The following is a 21,114-nucleotide window of genomic DNA, read 5'->3' as shown; positions in this document are numbered from 1 at the left end:
GGTGTTGTGGTTGGTTGAGGTTGAGCTGGATGTGGACAGGAAAGTTGCAGAATTTAGGAACAAAATGGATCATTGCCCTCCTTAGGTATTTAACATTCTATATTCATTTCCATTTCCATTTTTCTCTTAATGCAACCTGCTGACCATTTATAATGAAAGAAAATAAAGGAACAGCTTTAAAAAAACTAACAGGCCGGGAGTTGTTACTGTAGTGTTTATGAAATCGTTGTGAAGAAGGATATGAAAGTATGATGAATGAAAACTGCCAAATTGACAGTTTCTGATCATTTTAATTGACTTTGTAATCCACTTTAATTGTGAAGATTGTACGTTAAAGGGTTCATGCCAAATATTCCTAATCAAATGAGAAGATATGAACTGGTGAAGAGACCTCTGATCTTCAGAATCTGGATCACAAAGTCACTGGGACTCTGAAGGTCACTGCTCTGGAGGTTGTACTGCACAGATGCTTCAATCTGATCACTGTCAGTGCTGTGGAAGCATCATGAAACAGAAAACAAATGAACACATGAAAACAAGTCAATGTGACATCTTGTTTGAAGTTGTAACAGACATATTAACTGGCTGCTACAGTAAATACTCAGGTCTGACAACGTTTCAAAAGCTGGACTAGTTGTCTTTAGGTTCACGTACTGTATAGTTGGTCCTTTACTTCTGTTAACTAAGCGGTGCTGAGAAGAAGTGGAAATGATCTGGAAAAACTTGCCTGAATGTGGCATTGGGGACCTGGAGCAGTTTGCTTCCCGGGGAGGAAATAATGTCTTCAAGCTGGAAATTCATCCAAAAAAGAATTAAAAATGGTCTGAGATGACAAGGACTATCACTGCATTTTCACACCATTTTAAAACAAAGAAGCCTGACTCTTGCTTCATTAAGATGGCTGTGCAGGTTGTGCCTGTAGATGCCTACAGACCTAAAAAATTTACTTAAATGTTTCAGGCATAAATTCTGCATGTTTTCCACTCTCAGATAATTATTGCATCAGGATTTTCTTCCATGTCCATAAAAAACGGCTTTCTTTCTTATCCTCTACCTGAATATTGTTCAAAGCAATATTTTAAAAATAATTTTGTGTTTTCATACTCATGTATAATGTGGATGATATCTTAGTGAAGCTCCTCAAAACTCTAAAACTTAGAAGCTTGTTGTACCCATAAAGTATCCGAGTTTGTTTTAAAGTGATACTCACCAAGTGGTTGATAGTAGTTTGGATTTGGCTAGATGTTTCATTTGTTAATTCAGTCCCAACAGGAACGGTGATATTTCGCAGTTGGAATACCAGAGTTATGGCGAAAGCAGTTGCCGACACATCTGTGACAATCAAACCAGAAAGAGCTGAAGCGCTCCAAATTGATTGTACCTTCACCACAATTGTACTCAATCTCTTGTGTGACTTACAAAAGATTCATTATAACTAGCTACAGGTATGCATCCCAGAATTGGAAAACACAGTGTGCCTAAAACACAAAGGATAGCTTACTCTCTGAGGTGATGTTTGTGATGTCCACAGCATAAGTTTCCTGTAAGTGCAGCGCAGGGAAACTTTCCATCATAGCTCTCTCGATCTCAGTGGCAGTGGGTGGAGAGTTTGAGGTGTTGAATTGCAGAGTCAGGAGAGCAAGGACCAGTCTGTTTCTGGTAAACAACAGAAAGACACATGTACATTGAACGTTAGGGATGAGTGTTAGGGATCTTAGCTTCAAGAAAGAAATATTGTGCCTTCGCATGACTGATACATTCTGTTCATTTTAATTGGTTTGAGTACAAAACATAAATCAGCAGATAGGATGTGTCCCATTACAATTGCAGATATACTACAACAGTTCTGCTGTAAAATGACATGTCAAATGTTTGTGTCTGTGAGGTTATTTTGAGAATTTGTAGTGCAGTGTGAAAATCAAAGACTAGCTAAAGATTGTGAGTGACAATTAAGCATAACATGACAAAAGGTTTCATGACTGACACTGAAAGAGAATTCAGAAAGTAAAACTGAATTTACCTGGAAGAGGGAACTGGAGCTTTACTTGTAAAAGGAGCTGGAGTTGTTGGTGTTGGCTGACCTGAAACATGATAAGATGAAGAGGGAATAATTTAAGCATTAATATATTTGCAGTGAGTTCATCACACTAAAAAGAGCTGAAAAGGGGTCCTTAAAACACTGAAATTTGATTTTCTACAATCAGGCAATAGAAGAGGTTTCTGGGATGATGTCTGTCCTGTATTCCTAATTTCCAAACACTCAGCAAATTGGCTGTGTGGGAGCCCTTGTTCTCACCGTTGATGGTCAGAGTGGCTGTGATGCTGTTGACATGTCCAGTCATGTTCAGAAGCTCAGTCAGGACACCACTGGGGCTCTGGATGTCACTGCTTTGCAAGTTACACACCACTTCAGCCTGAATGTGATCACTCTCGTTGCTGTGGATCAGAGAAAGAGCTGTCACTTTTCAACATATTGTCAGAAAAATAAATCACTTTGGGTTTAGTGTCTGTAAGAGAAGATGGGATGAACTGGTTTTATGAAGAGGTATTGAAATATGGCAAATATTGTGTAGTGACTTACAGAAATTTAGAAGTGGGGTAGTGAGACGGCTGGCCACCCAGGGTTTTGGAGAGGATATCTTGAACCTGGAAGATATGTAGATTGTTAGAATGATATAGATAATATTTCACAAGATGCTGTTATATAGTGTAAGATTGCTTCCACAGTACTTTCTCCCTAATCACAATGGACACACAAAGAAGGAAGCAGGAAAAGGTTGTTTTCTAAACGACCTCTAGACAATGCAATACATTCATTTCCAGGCGTTCAGAAGAAGTAAGATGCTCACCACGTTGTTGATGGTGTCTTGGAGTTTGCTGTACGTTTCATTTGTCAGCTGAGAGCCCGCAGGAATGGTCAGGTTGCTGATGCGGAGGTCCACTGTGACGGCAAATCCCTTTCCAGTAGTGTCTGTAAAGAGAATGAACGGAGAGGGATGAACACCACACAGTAAATCACATGCACTGGCATGCAGATGAATTTAATATGAAAGAAAACACTTTCACTTAGAAAGCACGCCTGGAGAAGTTTAGTAGGTGTGGAGGTTGACCTACTCTGAACAGTGATATCTGTGATGGTCACTGGGTAGATACCCAGGGACAAGATGGGAGCCAGTAAATGATTGAAGACTGTGATGATGTTGCTCTCACTGGGTGGTGGGCTTGTGGTGTTGAACTTCAGGTTGAGGACAGCCAACACAGAGTCCAGGCTGTGAAATTAGAGAATTACACCAACAGAGAAAGCATCACTGCGTCTGTTCAGAGCTCAGCACCAATTCTTAAGATCACAGCATTACTATTTTATTTCTATATGAATTTCTTGCTTTTCCTGATCCAGTTAATTAAGTATTAATAAAGTCTAGGAAAACACTTTAGTTGTGTATATAACTTCTTCTCATGTAAGATGTCATGCTCCATAGAAATCAAAACCATTTCCTTGATTCATGCAGTGAAAATTCCCAAACCTGCGTGCACTTAAGGTTCAAGAACATAAGAGCATATAAGAATAAACAAGATCACTGACAAAAGAGAAGAGACAAATCAGCCCATCAAGCCCTTTATGAAGTTCATAATCAATCAATTCCCACACTTCCTCAAGCTCTTCCTGGAAAGAAACCACGATATGGGCTTGAACAAAAAGACTAGGCAACTTATTTACAGATTTCCAAAAATCTCCAGTGCGAATTCCAAAAACACCTCTGATTCCACAGCTCTTGCAGGAATGGTCCCTGTGACTGACACATCAGAGAGCAAAAACTGAAAACTCTGTCTTACCTTATACTGGGAGTCACACTTGTTGTTGGAACAGATGGTTCAGGTGTTGTGGTTGGTTGAGGTTGAGCTGGATGTGGACAGGAAAGTTGCAGAATTTAGGAACAAAATGGATCATTGCCCTCCTTAGGTATTTAACATTCTATATTCATTTCCATTTCCATTTTTCTCTTAATGCAACCTGCTGACCATTTATAATGAAAGAAAATAAAGGAACAGCTTTAAAAAAACTAACAGGCCGGGAGTTATTACTGTAGTGTTTATGAAATCGTTGTGAAGAAGGATATGAAAGTATGATGAATGAAAACTGCCAAATTGACAGTTTCTGATCATTTTAATTGACTTTGTAATCCACTTTAATTGTGAAGATTGTACGTTAAAGGGTTCATGCCAAATATTCCTAATCAAATGAGAAGATATGAACTGGTGAAGAGACCTCTGATCTTCAGAATCTGGATCACAAAGTCACTGGGACTCTGAAGGTCACTGCTCTGGAGGTTGTACTGCACAGATGCTTCAATCTGATCACTGTCAGTGCTGTGGAAGCATCATGAAACAGAAAACAAATGAACACATGAAAACAAGTCAATGTGACATCTTGTTTGAAGTTGTAACAGACATATTAACTGGCTGCTACAGTAAATACTCAGGTCTGACAACGTTTCAAAAGCTGGACTAGTTGTCTTTAGGTTCACGTACTGTATAGTTGGTCCTTTACTTCTGTTAACTAAGCGGTGCTGAGAAGAAGTGGAAATGATCTGGAAAAACTTGCCTGAATGTGGCATTGGGGACCTGGAGCAGTTTGCTTCCCGGGGAGGAAATAATGTCTTCAAGCTGGAAATTCATCCAAAAAAGAATTAAAAATGGTCTGAGATGACAAGGACTATCACTGCATTTTCACACCATTTTAAAACAAAGAAGCCTGACTCTTGCTTCATTAAGATGGCTGTGCAGGTTGTGCCTGTAGATGCCTACAGACCTAAAAAATTTACTTAAATGTTTCAGGCATAAATTCTGCATGTTTTCCACTCTCAGATAATTATTGCATCAGGATTTTCTTCCATGTCCATAAAAAACGGCTTTCTTTCTTATCCTCTACCTGAATATTGTTCAAAGCAATATTTTAAAAATAATTTTGTGTTTTCATACTCATGTATAATGTGGATGATATCTTAGTGAAGCTCCTCAAAACTCTAAAACTTAGAAGCTTGTTGTACTCATAAAGTATCCGAGTTTGTTTTAAAGTGATACTCACCAAGTGGTTGATAGTAGTTTGGATTTGGCTAGATGTTTCATTTGTTAATTCAGTCCCAACAGGAACGGTGATATTTCGCAGTTGGAATACCAGAGTTATGGCGAAAGCAGTTGCCGACACATCTGTGACAATCAAACCAGAAAGAGCTGAAGCGCTCCAAATTGATTGTACCTTCACCACAATTGTACTCAATCTCTTGTGTGACTTACAAAAGATTCATTATAACTAGCTACAGGTATGCATCCCAGAATTGGAAAACACAGTGTGCCTAAAACACAAAGGATAGCTTACTCTCTGAGGTGATGTTTGTGATGTCCACAGCATAAGTTTCCTGTAAGTGCAGCGCAGGGAAACTTTCCATCATAGCTCTCTCGATCTCAGTGGCAGTGGGGGGAGAGTTTGAGGTGTTGAATTGCAGAGTCAGGAGAGCAAGGACCAGTCTGTTTCTGGTAAACAACAGAAAGACACATGTACATTGAACGTTAGGGATGAGTGTTAGGGATCTTAGCTTCAAGAAAGAAATATTGTGCCTTCGCATGACTGATACATTCTGTTCATTTTAATTGGTTTGAGTACAAAACATAAATCAGCAGATAGGATGTGTCCCATTACAATTGCAGATATACTACAACAGTTCTGCTGTAAAATGACATGTCAAATGTTTGTGTCTGTGAGGTTATTTTGAGAATTTGTAGTGCAGTGTGAAAATCAAAGACTAACTAAAGATTGTGAGTGACAATTAAGCATAACATGACAAAAGGTTTCATGACTGACACTGAAAGAGAATTCAGAAAGTAAAACTGAATTTACCTGGAAGAGGGAACTGGAGCTTTACTTGTAAAAGGAGCTGGAGTTGTTGGTGTTGGCTGACCTGAAACATGATAAGATGAAGAGGGAATAATTTAAGCATTAATATATTTGCAGTGAGTTCATCACACTGAAAAGAGCTGAAAAGGGGTCCTTAAAACACTGAAATTTGATTTTCTACAATCAGGCAATAGAAGAGGTTTCTGGGATGATGTCTGTCCTGTATTCCTAATTTCCAAACACTCAGCAAATTGGCTGTGTGGGAGCCCTTGTTCTCACCGTTGATGGTCAGAGTGGCTGTGATGCTGTTGACATGTCCAGTCATGTTCAGAAGCTCAGTCAGGACACCACTGGGGCTCTGGATGTCACTGCTTTGCAAGTTACACACCACTTCAGCCTGAATGTGATCACTCTCGTTGCTGTGGATCAGAGAAAGAGCTGTCACTTTTCAACATATTGTCAGAAAAATAAATCACTTTGGGTTTAGTGTCTGTAAGAGAAGATGGGATGAACTGGTTTTATGAAGAGGTATTGAAATATGGCAAATATTGTGTAGTGACTTACAGAAATTTAGAAGTGGGGTAGTGAGACGGCTGGCCACCCAGGGTTTTGGAGAGGATATCTTGAACCTGGAAGATATGTAGATTGTTAGAATGATATAGATAATATTTCACAAGATGCTGTTATATAGTGTAAGATTGCTTCCACAGTACTTTCTCCCTAATCACAATGGACACACAAAGAAGGAAGCAGGAAAAGGTTGTTTTCTAAACGACCTCTAGACAATGCAATACATTCATTTCCAGGCGTTCAGAAGAAGTAAGATGCTCACCACGTTGTTGATGGTGTCTTGGAGTTTGCTGTACGTTTCATTTGTCAGCTGAGAGCCCGCAGGAATGGTCAGGTTGCTGATGCGGAGGTCCACTGTGACGGCAAATCCCTTTCCAGTAGTGTCTGTAAAGAGAATGAACGGAGAGGGATGAACACCACACAGTAAATCACATGCACTGGCATGCAGATGAATTTAATATGAAAGAAAACACTTTCACTTAGAAAGCACGCCTGGAGAAGTTTAGTAGGTGTGGAGGTTGACCTACTCTGAACAGTGATATCTGTGATGGTCACTGGGTAGATACCCAGGGACAAGATGGGAGCCAGTAAATGATTGAAGACTGTGATGATGTTGCTCTCACTGGGTGGTGGGCTTGTGGTGTTGAACTTCAGGTTGAGGACAGCCAACACAGAGTCCAGGCTGTGAAATTAGAGAATTACACCAACAGAGAAAGCATCACTGCGTCTGTTCAGAGCTCAGCACCAATTCTTAAGATCACAGCATTACTATTTTATTTTGATAAGAATTTCTTGCTTTTCCTGATCCAGTTAATTATTAATACAGTCTAGGAAACCCTTTTAGTTGTGTATATAACTTCTTCTCATGTAAGATGTCATGCTCCATAGAAATCAAAACCATTTCCTTGATTCATGCAGTGAAAATTTCCAAAACTGTGTGCACTTTAGTTTCATGAAGTTAAGAGCATATAAGAAAACAACATCAGCTGCAAAAGAGAGGAATGAAATCAGCCCATCAAGCCATTTAGGAAGTGCAATCCTAAGATCAGTGCTTCAATATTTTATTTTAATGATAATTTTCTGCTTCACCAATTCATTTCATTACGTATTAGAAAATTCTTATAGGAGAGTTTCATTTTGCACATATCTCTTGAGAAGCGTGATTCATTCCATAGTGATCAAAACCATTTCCTTCATTAATGTATCAAAATTCTCAATATCGTCCTTTTGGTGCAAGGAGAGAAGAACATATAAGCACATAAGATCGCTGATAGAAGAGAGGACTCAAATCTGCTCATTAAAACCCTTTTGGAATTTTGTAATCCCTTGATCACAGCAGTTCCTCAAGCCCTTCCTTGAAAAAAACAGAATATGGGCTGAAACAAAATGGCTGGGTAGCTTATTCACAAATATTCGCAAATTCACAAATATTTCCCCAAATCTTCAGAGAGAATTCCAAAGACACCTGTGATTCCATGCCTCTTGCAGGAACAGTCCCCATGACTGAACCATAAGAAATAGTTTCTCAAAACATAGCATTGGTGACTATGAGAAACACAGATAAATTAGAAAATTTGAGTATTACCTTAATTTGTGACCGTCATTGCTTACAGTTACAGCGGGAGATGCAGTGAAGGTGTGTGTTATAGGTGCAGAGGAAGACTGTGTTGGACCCGCAGTGGAGATGTATGTTGGAGCAGCTGTGGAGGTGTGTGCTGGAGAAGCAGTGGAGTTGTGTGTTGGTGATGCTGTGGATGTTTGTCTTGGACTAGTAGTGGAGGTGCGTGTTGGAAGAGCAGTGGAGATGTGTGTGAGAGGAGCAGTGGAGGACTGTGTTGGACCAGCAGTGGAGATGTGTGTTGGAGGAGCGGTGGAGGACTGTGTTGTAGGTGTCGTGAAGGACTGTGTTGGAGGTACACTGTTGGCCATAACTGGAGGTACAGTGATGGCTATTATTGGAAGTGCTGTAAAGGTGTGTGTTGGACTAGCAGTGGAGGTGTGTGTTGGAGGAGTAGTGGAGGTGGGTGTTGGACTAGCAGTGGAGGTGTGTGTTGGAGCAGCAGTGGGGGTGTGTGTTGGACCAGCAGTGGAGGTGGGTGTTGGACTAGCAGTGGAGGATTGTGCTGGAGGAGCAGTGGAGATGTGTGTTGGAGGAGCAGTGGAGGTGTGTGGTAGACTTGTAGTGGAGCTGTGTGTTGGAGGAGCAGTGGAGGATTGTGCTGGAGGAGCAGTGGAGGTGTGTGTTGGAGGAGCAGTGGAGGTGGGTGTTGGAGGTGCAGTGGGGGTGTGTGTTGGACTAGCAGTGGAGGTGTGTGTTGGAGGAGCAGTGGAGGTGTGTGTTGGAGGAGCAGTGGAGGTGGATGTTGGAGGAGCAGTGGAGGTTGGTGTTGGACTAGCAGTGGAGGTGTGTGTTGGAGGAGCAGTGGAGGTGTGTGTTGGAGGAGTAGTGGAGGTGAGCGTTGGACTAGCAGTTGAGGATTGTGCTGGAGGAGCAGTGGAGGTGTGTGTTGGAGGAGCAGTAGAGGTGTGTGTTGGACTAGCAGTTGAGGATTGTGCTGGAGGAGCAGTAGAGGTGTGTGTTGGAGGAGTAGTGGAGGTGTGTGTTGGAGGAGCAGTGGAGGTGTGTGTTGGAGGAGTAGTGGAGGTGAGCGTTGGACTAGCAGTTGAGGATTGTGCTGGAGGAGCAGTGGAGGTGTGTGTTGGAGGAGCAGTAGAGGTGTGTGTTGGACTAGCAGTTGAGGATTGTGCTGGAGGAGCAGTAGAGGTGTGTGTTGGAGGAGTAGTGGAGGTGTGTGTTGGAGGAGCAGTGGAGGTGGATGTTGGACTAGCAGTGGTGGTGTGTGTTGGAGGAGTAGTGGAGGTGGGTGTTGGAGGAGTAGTGGAGGTCTGTGTTGAAGGAGTAGTGGAGGTGGATGTTGGACTAGCAGTGGTGGTGTGTGTTGGAGGAGTAGTGGAGGTGGGTGTTGGATTAGCAGTGGAGGTGTGAGTTGGAGGTGAAGTGGAGGTGGGTGTTGGACTAGCAGTGGAGGTGTGTGTTGGAGGAGCAGTGGAGGTGTGTGTTGGAGGAGCAGTGAAGGTGTGTGGTGGACTTGCAGAGGAGGACTGTGTTGGAGATACATTGTTGGCCATTACTGGAGGTACAGTGATGGCTATTACAGGAGGAACAGTGGAGGTGTGTGTTGGGCTAGCAGCGGAGGTGGGTGTTGGACTAGCAGTGGAGGTGGGTGTTGGACTAGTAGTGGAGGTGTGCGGTGGACTAGTTGTGGAGCTGTGTGTTGGAGGAGCAGTGGAGGTCTGTGTTGGACTAGCAGTGGAAGTGGGTGTTGGATGAGCAGTGGAGGTCTGTGTTGGACTAGCAGTGGAAGTGGGTGTTGGATGAGCAGTGGAGGTTTGTGTTGGAGGAGCAGTGGAGGTGGGTGTTGGAGGAGTAGTGGAGATTGGTGTTGGACTAGCAGTGGAGGTGTGTGTTGGACTAGCAGTGGAGGTGGGTGTTGGTGGAGTAGTGGAGGTTGGTGTTGGACTAGCAGTGGAGGTGTGTGTTGGAGGAGTAGTAGAGGTGGGTGTTGGAGGAGTAGTGGAGGTGGATGTTGGAGGAGTAGTGGAGGTGTGTGTTGGAGGAGCATTGGAGGTGGATGTTGGAGGAGCAGTGGAGGTGTGTGTTGGAGGAGTAGTGGAGGTGAGTGTTGGAGGAGCAGTGGAGGTGTGTGTTGGAGGAGCAGTGGAGGTTGGTGTTGGACTAGCAGTGGAGGTGTGTATTGGAGGAGCAGTGGAGGTGTGTGTTGGAGGAGCAGTGGAGGTGTGTGTTGGAGGAGCAGTGGAGGTGGGTGTTGGAGGAGCAGTGGAGGTGTGTGTTGGAGGAGCAGTGGAGGTTGGTGTTGGTGGAGCAGTGGAGGTGTGTGTTGGAGGAGTAGTGGAAGTGGGTGTTGGAGGAGCAGTGGAGGTGTGTGTTGGAGGAGTAGTGGAGGTGAGTGTTGGAGGAGCAGTGGAGGTGTGTGTTGGAGGAGCAGTGGAGGTTGGTGTTGGACTAGCAGTGGAGGTGTGTGTTGGAGGAGTAGTGGAGGTGGGTGTTGGAGGAGCAGTGGAGGTTGGTGTTGGACTAGCAGTGGAGGTGTGTGTTGGAGGAGTAGTGGAGGTGTGTGTTGGAGGAGCAGTGGAGGTGGATGTTGGAGGAGCAGTGGAGGTGTGTGTTGGAGGAGTAGTGGAGGTGAGTGTTGGAGGAGCAGTGGAGGTGTGTGTTGGAGGAGCAGTGGAGGTTGGTGTTGGACTAGCAGTGGAGGTGTGTGTTGGAGGAGCAGTGGATGTTGGTGTTGGACTAGCAGTGGAGGTGTGTGTTGGAGGAGCAGTGGAGGTTGGTGTTGGAGGAGCAGTGGAGGTTGGTGTTGGACTAGCAGTGGAGGTGGGTGTTGGAGGAGCAGTGGAGGTTGGTGTTGGAGGAGCAGTGGAGGTTGGTGTTGGACTAGCAGTGGAGGTGTGTATTGGAGGAGCAGTAGAGGTGTGTGTTGGAGGAGCAGTGGAGGTGTGAGTTGGAGGAGTAGTGGAGGTGGGTGTTGGAGGAGCAGTGGAGGTGTGTGTTGGAGGAGCAGTGGAGGTTGGTGTTGGACTAGCAGTGGAGGTGTGTGTTGGAGGAGCAGTGGAGGTTGGTGTTGGAGGAGCAGTGGAGGTTGGTGTTGGACTAGCAGTGGAGGTGTGTATTGGAGGAGCAGTAGAGGTGTGTGTTGGAGGAGCAGTGGAGGTGTGAGTTGGAGGAGTAGTGGAGGTGGGTGTTGGAGGAGCAGTAGAGGTGTGTGTTGGAGGAGCAGTGGAGGTGTGTGTTGAAGGAGTAGTGGAGGTGGATGTTGGAGGAGCAGTGGAGGTGTGCGGTGGACTAGTAGTGGAGGTGAGTGTTGGAGGAGCAGTGGAGGTGTGTGTTGGAGGAGTAGTGGAGGTGGGTGTTGGAGGAGCAGTGGAGGTTGGTGTTGGACTAGCAGTGGAGGTGTGTGTTGGAGGACTAGTGGAGGTGGGTGTTGGAGGAGCAGTGGAGGTGTGTGTTGGAGGAGCAGTGGAGGTTGGTGTTGGTGGAGCAGTGGAGGTGTGTGTTGGAGGAGTAGTGGAAGTGGGTGTTGGAGGAGCAGTGGAGGTGTGTGTTGGAGGAGCAGTGGAGGTGTGTGTTGGAGGAGCAGTGGAGGTGTGTGTTGAAGGAGTAGTGGAGGTGGATGTTGGAGGAGCAGTGGAGGTGTGCGGTGGACTAGTAGTGGAGGTGAGTGTTGGAGGAGCAGTGGAGGTGTGTGTTGGAGGAGTAGTGGAGGTGGGTGTTGGAGGAGCAGTGGAGGTTGGTGTTGGACTAGCAGTGGAGGTGTGTGTTGGAGGAGTAGTGGAGGTGGGTGTTGGACGAGTAGTGGAGGTGGGTGTTGGAGGAGCAGTGGAGGTGTGTGTTGGAGGAGTAGTGGAGGTGGGTGTTGGAGGAGCAGTGGAGGTTGGTGTTGGACTAGCAGTGGAGGTGTGTGTTGGAGGAGTAGTGGAGTTGGGTGTTGGAGGAGCAGTGGAGGTCTGTGTTGGAGGAGCAGTGGAGGACTGTGTTGTAGGTGTAGTAAAGGACTGTGTTGGAGATACATTGTTGGCCATTACTGGAGGTACAGTGATGGCTATTATAGGAGGAAGAATGGAGGTTGGTGTTGGACCAGCAGTGGAGGTTGGTGTTGGACTAGCAGTGGAGGTGTGTGTTGGAGGAGCAGTGGAGGTGGGTGTTGGAGGAGCAGTGGAGGTGTGTGTTGGAGGAGCAGTGGAGGTGGGTGTTGGACTAGCAGTGGAGGTGTGTGTTGGAGGAGCAGTGGAGGTGTGTGTTGGAGGAGCAGTGGAGGTGGGTGTTGGACTAGCAGTGGAGGTGTGTGTTGGAGGAGCAGTGGAGGTGTGTGTTGGAGCAGCAGTGGGGGTGTGTGTTGGACCAGCAGTGGAGGTGGGTGTTGGACTAGCAGTGGAGGATTGTGCTGGAGGAGCAGTGGAGGTTGGTGTTGGACTAGTAGTGGAGGTGGGTGTTGGAGGTGCAGTGGAGGTGTGTGTTGGACTAATAGTAGGGGTGTGTGTTGGAGGTGCAGTGGAGGTGTGTGTTTGACTAATAGTAGGGGTTTGTGTTGGAGGAGCAGTGGAGGTCAGTGATGTTGAAGCTGTAGTGGAGGAAAGTGTTGGAAGAGTAGTGGACGTCAGCGCTGTCGGAGCTTCCGTTGTAGTTTGTGCAGAATGAGCTAAAATTAAAAAAAAAAAAATATTTAGGGACTGTGGTTCAGTGTTGCATAAAACAGTTGAAATTGTAGTATATATTATAATTATATTTCAGCCCCTCAGAGTGAAATTTCCTTAACATTTTACAGAATACAAATGTAAAAAACAACTTACAGTGAATAGTCAGGAGAACTATGGCGTACTTTATTGTCCCTCCCAGGTTCTGTATTTTGCTAAATACAGTACTGGGAGTCACCACATCAATCCCACCAAAAAGGCTTACTGCCACAGCCTGGATATCATCATTCACTTCACTGTGGGAAGAGAGAATATTGTTTAAGCACAAAGTAATAGCCATCTAGCAAAAATTATAAAGTAAGTTGTTTTGAATTGGACTTACATTCTATGATAAATATTTCTTTAAAACATTTGTAATAGTCCAGTACTGACACCAGGCCATATTTCACAAGTACAGTATGCAATACCAGAAAATGGAATGTTATAATAAGAATCCAATTGGTACTAATTACTTTAATGTTTATGAAACAGTTTTAGTAGCTTGCCTTGTCAGAATTTCCTATTTAGCAGCCTTTCAAAAGCCAAGTCAGATTCAGCTCCAGTTTCAGTCCTGTTTGTGTCAGTAGATGGCAGTATTGTACTGATAGTTGTGTGGTGAGGTTCTATAGGCAGTTATGGTTTGATATTCCTTGTGTTGTGGCAAAAGCTGGCCTGACTCTTTTACACTGTTGGTTCGTTTATGTTCCTAGTCCTTCAGTATGAATCTCTGAACACAACCCAACCAATTGGCATAGATCCATTCAGGAAACTCCAGAAAAATATAGTTCATCTCAAAATATATTCTGTGATCACAATCAGAACCCGCTGGTGCATTCAAAACATAGCCTAGTAGTGGATTGCTTGATTGCTTCACTCTAATTCCAATGGTATTTTTTACTTTATATTAAATAGAAGCACCATTTTGTAAATGTTGCCTTGTGAAAGACAAGATAATTGTTACATTTGTTTCATTTTGTTAAGCAAATTTTCTTTTTAATAAATCAGAATGTTGCTTGTAGCTTAAGATCATTTACATACAGATGAGCTATCAAGGGATAGCTTTTTATACTGGAAAAAACAATCACTTCTGAGCTGTGCAAACTTTTTTTCTATTTTTGAATTCAGATGTTTGCCTGTTTGTTTAAAAACATTGTTGCAACTTTTGCAACATGCCAAGAAACAGAAATGATAAATCACTTACAAGAATGTAGTTTCATGGTAGCCTGAAACAGTTTTTCCAATCACAACCAAGAGAATTTCTTCAATCTGTTAAGAATAACAATTTAATTACTGTATTTGATTATTCTCAGCAGTAAAATCAAATTATTATCAATCTGTAAATGAGGCAGTCTATACTAATTTAACTCATTTATGGTAATTATATACAGTACATGGTAACAAGTAGAGGTATTCAAACAGCAGAGTTTCAACAAGTATGATTCTTCTTCAGAACCTGCTTCAGAAGACTCCTCAGCGGATACGTTGTGTTTTAAATTCTTTCTTTCTGAGTTTCAGCATGTAATTGCCCTCGACGTATTCCTTGGCAGGTCACAAACAGACCTAACTTTCCGCACAAGCTTTCTATTCAAACTGTAAGACAAACTCTTTATAAAAAGTAACAAGCTATTCATACAAGCATTTTCACAAAAAACAATTAGGATATTGTGGAGACTGAACACACCCCAGTTATCTTCCACTTTTATTGTTGCCCCTAATAGCTTTTTTAAATCACCTTAGTAATGTACTTTAAAATACAAGAAAAGTTGGTCAAACTATTTTTTTCAGTATATTTTGTTAGAAATACTTCAAGGCCTATTGTCTGCTGTAGAGTTGTTAAACATACTGTTGTAAGCCTCTGTTCAATGCCTCGTTGTTACCATACAGTAATGATATTATTCTAAGGGTTACACAACTTCAATATAGAAGATGATAGTGAAAAAATCAAGTTGTTAAAGCTCTGGGTTTGAGAACACATGCATAAATTAAATTACTTCCCCTTTGCACCCTTATGCTCCAGTGAAATGCTTCGATATTTAATAATGTGGGCTTTACTCACCCAGTTATTAATCTTGACTTCAAGTTCACTGTATTGCTGATGTGTTAAAGTGCTGATTCTGGGCATGACGAAATTACTGATTTGTAGATCCATGGTCAGATTGAAGCTATTGAGTCCTTTGTCTGTCAGGTGAAAAAAACAGCAGAAATATACTGGTTTATATTCTTTCCACTATATGCATATTCAGTATTTGTCTTGCTAACATGAGAAAATGAACCGATACACTAGACTGCAATGAATGATACACTCCCTGTCAAACTGACTGACTGACACATTGGCTAACATAATGGCTATCTGCCTGACTGACATACTGGCTACCCGACTGTGACATATGACAACCAACAAACTAACTGGCTGTCACTCTGACTCTCTTATTAACTGTTTAATTGATTATCCATCAAGAGCTGCTGATCTTTAGCTAAATCTGCCCCTTTCACAATTGTGTTTTCTTTCCTCACTACACAGGAGATGCTTTCATTAGTTCCAGGCAATGACAGTGACTGTATAGAGGATTCAAGGGATCAGCAAGGTCTGTGCCTTGCCATCACTAGTGGAACTCAGCATTGTTCACTTACTGAATGACTTGATGTTTTTGATTTGCACTTCGTTTCCTCCACTTATCTGGAAGGGTGACACCACACTTTTGATGGCGTCCTCCATGTCAGTGTCACTGGGAGCTCGGTTTGTAGTGCCAATTACTATCTCCAGGACAGAACTACGAACATGCAGAAACATAGAAGCATTAGTGTACAAGCTTATCTGCTAAAGGTTGATGAACAACATGGAAGACCTGTATGAGTCCATTCACACAGGTCTTTGACAAACAAGGAATTGAAGAGACAGCTGCACCGGTTTCATAGCAGGAAATGTTTTTTACGCAACATCTGAACCGCAGGAAAACTTGAAGGTCACAGTTTCCCGAGACTGCTTGGACATGTCAGCTTAGCAAGCACTCAACAGCTCCCTCATTGCTGCAGTCTGGTTTGCTTTCAGTTCTCAGTGAATCTTGCAGTTTGCCATGTCTCATCACTGATGGTGGCAAAAGTTTTTAGCTATGATACTGTACTTGGTGTTTTTTTGAACAAAGTTTGGGAGGAGGTCAGATTCTAATCTTGCACTTCTGCTTCAGTGCAAATATATGTACCATGGTTGAACACCTCCCTCCACCCCAAAATCACTGTTGCAGAATTTTCTCCCTGGCTCATCCTTCATAAATGAAGCTGAACCAAAACCAAAGTATTAAGAATGCTTTATATTTATCATCTCATTTCATTATTAGAATTTAAACAAGCAACTGAAATACAGATTATGACTATCATTAACTCCTTGTGGATTAACCGTAAGAAGCTACGCTTTCCCAACACAGACCTTATTTAAAGAAAAAAAACATACAAACCAAATAAACCCAGAAAGTCCCTGATAGAATTTTGTTACAGTAAGGACATAGAGGTAATAATCAGGCAGGCAGTCCTGTTCTTGACTAAATTAACTTACTTTGGAATCACAATTCGCTGATTGGTGCTGAAAAATACCCTATGCTATATGTGCTCTGTTACTTGTTTAAATGCAGTATATATTCTCTCTTTGTTCGCGTCTTGAGATTTATGGTTGCAAAGGTCATTGAGAATGATTCTAATCAGAGCATGGTTTTGCTCTCCGAAGAGCCTGTCTATTAAAAAAAAACATTGTGCTCTGTACAAGGGGTATTCTCATGTGCTTTCTGTGCTCAGACTCTGCTGGTGACTTTGGCTTCTCACAGTTTGTGTAATGATTTATCAGTATTCTCTCGGCTTTGTCACGAGTGCCCATGCACTCTCAGACTTACTTGATATTTGCTCCCACAGGCCCAGGTTTCTGCCAGACAATAAAGGCTGAAATACAGGAGGAAACTGAGGTTAGAAACAAGCCATCCAGACTTTCTGAAGTTTCATATGTACAGTATGTGAACAATAAGAGTGGACACTCTTAATAGGCCCTCTTGCATTCGGTCTTTCACACCTAAGAAAATCTGAGACTTATGACTTTTAGTGGAAACTGGAGAATTAAGTTAATCTAGTGTTTCATAAATGTTCTAAGTTCATAGTTGTCCATTTAGTGTCTTGGTGATGTAATATATCAAATCAAAGCAGATAACACTGATCAAAATAAAACTGTCGCAAATAGGTGCAGTGCTGAGACAACATGTGTAAGACAAGAGTAAAGGGCATCAATATTGATATCCAGTGTATGACAGGGGACTAAAGGGCTGCAGTGTTGATATACAGTGTGTAAGGGTGGAGTAAGGGGCTGCAGTGTTGATATACAGTGTGTAAGGGTGGAGTAAGGGGCTGCAGTGTTGATATACAGTGTGTAGGAGTGGTGTAAAGGGCTGCAGTGTTGATATACAGTGTGTAAGAGTTGAGTAAGGGGCTGCAGTGTTGATATACAGTGTGTAAGAGTTGAGTATGGGGCTGGAGTGTTGATATACAGTATGTAGGAGTGGTGTAAAGGGCTGCAGTGTTGATATACAGTGTGTAAGGGTGGAGTAAGGGGCTGCAGTGTTGATATACAGTGTGTAGGAGTGGTGTAAAGGGCTGCAGTGTTGATATACAGTGTGTAGGAGTGGTGTAAAGGGCTGCAGTGTTGATATACAGTGTGTAAGAGTAGAGTAAAGGGCTACAGTGTTGATATACAGTATGTAGGAGTGGTGTAAAGGGCTGCAGTGTTGATATACAGTGTGTAGGAATGGAGTAAAGGGCTGCAGTGTTGATATACAGTGTGTAGGAGTGGAGTAAAGGGCTGCAGTGTTGATACACAGTGTGTTAGAATTGATTAAAGGCTACATACCAACAAGGAGAAATATGGCTTCCCTTGTCTTCATTTTGAAGACTTTGTAGACAAGACTCTGGTAGAAGATAAGAATACCAGAATGAGTTTAATAATTAGACGAATTAATTTATTTGGTCTAATATGGAATTTACATACAATAGACACGTTTGACTGCTCTACACATAATATGCTAATTATTTGTTATTTTTAATAAAGGTTATCCAGGTCCTTGGTGCAGCTAAACTGAATTTTCCTGAAGAGTTGGTGTTTCTTATGCAGTTGCTTTCCTGCTGTGTATTATACTGTTCACACCCAGGTTCACAGCCATACTGGAGATTCAAGTGTACGCTTTCTTAAGTAGTTGTCATATACTCAGTGAACTTTATATTCTGTGAAGTGTTTTTTAAATTTTATTTTAGTTGTATCCTTTTAATTCACAGTCTCCACCCGAAACAGAGACCAATCTCTAAAAAGCAGAAGGTAGGCCCCACCTCAAACAGTCAAGACAAGTTTAGACAATTTTTACTGCATCAGCAGAGATTAGGTGCGGTTGTGTTTTGGTGGCAGGATGCAGGCTAAGGACATTGGATAAATGGACAATTGCACTGCAGGTGGACAGAACATAGGTGTGTTATATTTTAGGATATAATAAATGACTATAGGTATTGTAACCATAGAGGCCAAAAAAAGTTCCCAGGTTCTCATAAAAATAAACTGATCGCTTGCAGCTTCTGTTTGAAATATCAATCACAGAAGTTCTCTAGTGTTCGAGGGTCATGATTTAGGGAAAGGGTGTCCAATCCTGGTCTTGGAGAGCCGGTGTGTCTGTGAGTTTTCCTACTAACTCAGCTCTTAACAAGATAAACATTACTGGCATAACTGCAAGCTTCTCAAAGGTAGTCTGTTGCTGCTGCATTAAATAGACCTAGAAAACTCACTATAGACACTGTTAGACACATCAGCCCTCCAGGACCAGGACTGGACACCCTGCAGTCACACTGACCCTTCTGGACCAGGAATGGACACCCTGCAGACACACTGACCCATCTGGACTAGGACTGGACACCCTGCAGACACACTGATGCTGAGGGACCTAGACTGGATACTCTGCAGACACACTGACCCTCCATGACCAGGACTGGGCACCTTGCAGGACCTGGACTAGACACCCTGCAGACACACTGACCCTGCTGGACCAGGACTGGACACCCCTGATCTAGGAGAGCTAATTAACTTCGAGGTCAAATCTTATTTTGGCCAGGCTCTATATGTCTTCAACTGTCGAACTTTCAGAACTGGAAAACCCAGTGAATTGCAGATCTCAAAGAATAACTAATTTTTCTTTTCCATCGGAAAATATTTCTGTCTGATGGGTCTGATTGAAGCCTCTGTCAGCTTTGCCTGAAGGAACACCAGTTACTTGTGTAACCCTGCCCCAGGGGCAACACGCCTAGAGCTGTCAGAACCGTCACTGAAGCATGCAGGGCGTGTCTCAGCAACACACTTGGCCTATGCCTCACAGTATGGGCGTTTGATCTCCAGGGAGAGAAGAACACAAAGATAATGAAGATAAGACAACATGAAAAACAAGTGTCGCCATGAATAATCCATCAGCATAGCAGGTATTCGCATTGGGGAATATGTGTAGCGCCACAGGATTTGATGATATTAAACGGTTGGTTTTTCAGCTTTCTTAAACATAAAAAAATGCCAAAAGACACCAAGGTGTTCTCTTTCTGTCTCTACCATTAAGCCTGTTGTGCTTCACTGCTCATTTATTGACTGGCCTGAACGCTAACAACGACAGGTGACCACTAGGGGGTGTAAAAGGCTCTCCTACTGAACACACACTGGTCCCTGTTGATGGTTTTGACCTCATGAGCACCACTCCTCTCAAAAAGAATACGTTCATCATTTTGTACAATCCTTATTATTAGTTTTTGTTATCAAACAGCATAATTGGATTAGTGTGCAATAAATCTCACTGAAAATTACAGTGTTACAGTATGTATGCTGCCAGACACCAGAAAGGATCTGGTGTCCTAGTTGCTCCTCTGAGCAGTAGATCTGACAGATTATGCTGAAAGACCATCAAAGCTCAAAATGTAGTCTATGACTTGTTCTCATGACCAGCTTGGAGTCTACATGATTTTAGTTTCAAAAGCCTAGGAGTTTTGAAAGCCAGTTCATATAATCTCTATAGGACAAAACAGCCTACGATCCCTTCAGAAGACTTTTCAATACAGAGGCTTTTATAAGATCCTGTAGAATAGATACTTGGGACAGTCACGTGGGAGTCATGGTGGTTCTTTTCATATTTGTGTGGAAATATAAAAAAATATACTGGTGCACCACATATACATTATATGTGCACATCAGTAAGTGACAGAGCACCAGGTATACAGTACAGTATATACATACAGGGACAATGGAAAGTAACAGAGGACCAGGTATACATACACAGAGACACCTGTAAGTGACAGTGCACCTGGTATATATACACAGGGACACCAGTTAGTGACAGAGGACCAGGTATATATAAACAGAGGGACACCAGTAAGTGACAGTGCACCTGGTATATATAGACAGGGACACCAGTTAGTGACAGAGAAAAATGTATATACTGTATACACAGGGACACCAGTAAGAGACAAAGCACCAGGTACAGTATATATATGCACAGGGACACCAGTAAGTGACTGTGCACCAGGTACAGTATGTATATACACAGGGACACCAGTAAGTGACTGTCTACATGGTATAAATACAAAAAGGGACACCAGTAAGTGACTGTGCACCAGGTACCATATATATATACACAGGGACACCAGTAAGTGACTGTCTACGTGGTATAAATACAAAAAGGGACACCAGTAAGTGACTGAGCACCAGGTAAGATATACACAGGGACACCACTATAAAGTATATACAGTATATAGCATGAAGAGAAAAATGTATATATACTGTACACCGGGACAGCAGTAAGTGACAGTGCACCAGGTATATACAGTATACAAAGGGACAGTAGTAAGAGACAAAGGACCAGGTACTGTATATATATACACAGGGACACCAGTAAGTGACTGTGTACGCGGTATATACTGTACAGTATACAAACAGGGACACCAGTGACTGAGTACCAGGTAATATATACACAGGGACACCAGTAAGAGACAAAGCAACATACATTTACTATATACATAAGGACACCAGTAAGTGACAGTGCACCAGGTATACAGTATATAGTGCACACAGGGACACCAGTAAGTGACAGTGCACCGGCATACTATATATACCTACAGGGACACCAATAAATGACAGTGCACTAGGTGTACTGTATATACTCTATACTATATAAGTGGTATCATGATTAACAATTATCAATAGATTAACATCTATTCAACTGATGTACTTACAGTATGCAATGACATATTCATTTCTTTTTACTGTCCTATAAATTTGGTAAATAGAATATCTAACTGAAGGAGCTCAGCATCAGTTATAAAACTTTTCCCTTAAGCCTTCTTCGACATCA

Source organism: Atractosteus spatula, chromosome 6 (assembly GCF_055471065.1).
Source record: "Atractosteus spatula isolate fAtrSpa1 chromosome 6, fAtrSpa1.hap1, whole genome shotgun sequence".
Taxonomy (NCBI): Eukaryota; Metazoa; Chordata; class Actinopteri; order Semionotiformes; family Lepisosteidae; genus Atractosteus; species Atractosteus spatula.
The sequence above is the reverse complement of the archived record's forward strand: the minus strand, read 5'-3'. Positions refer to the sequence as shown.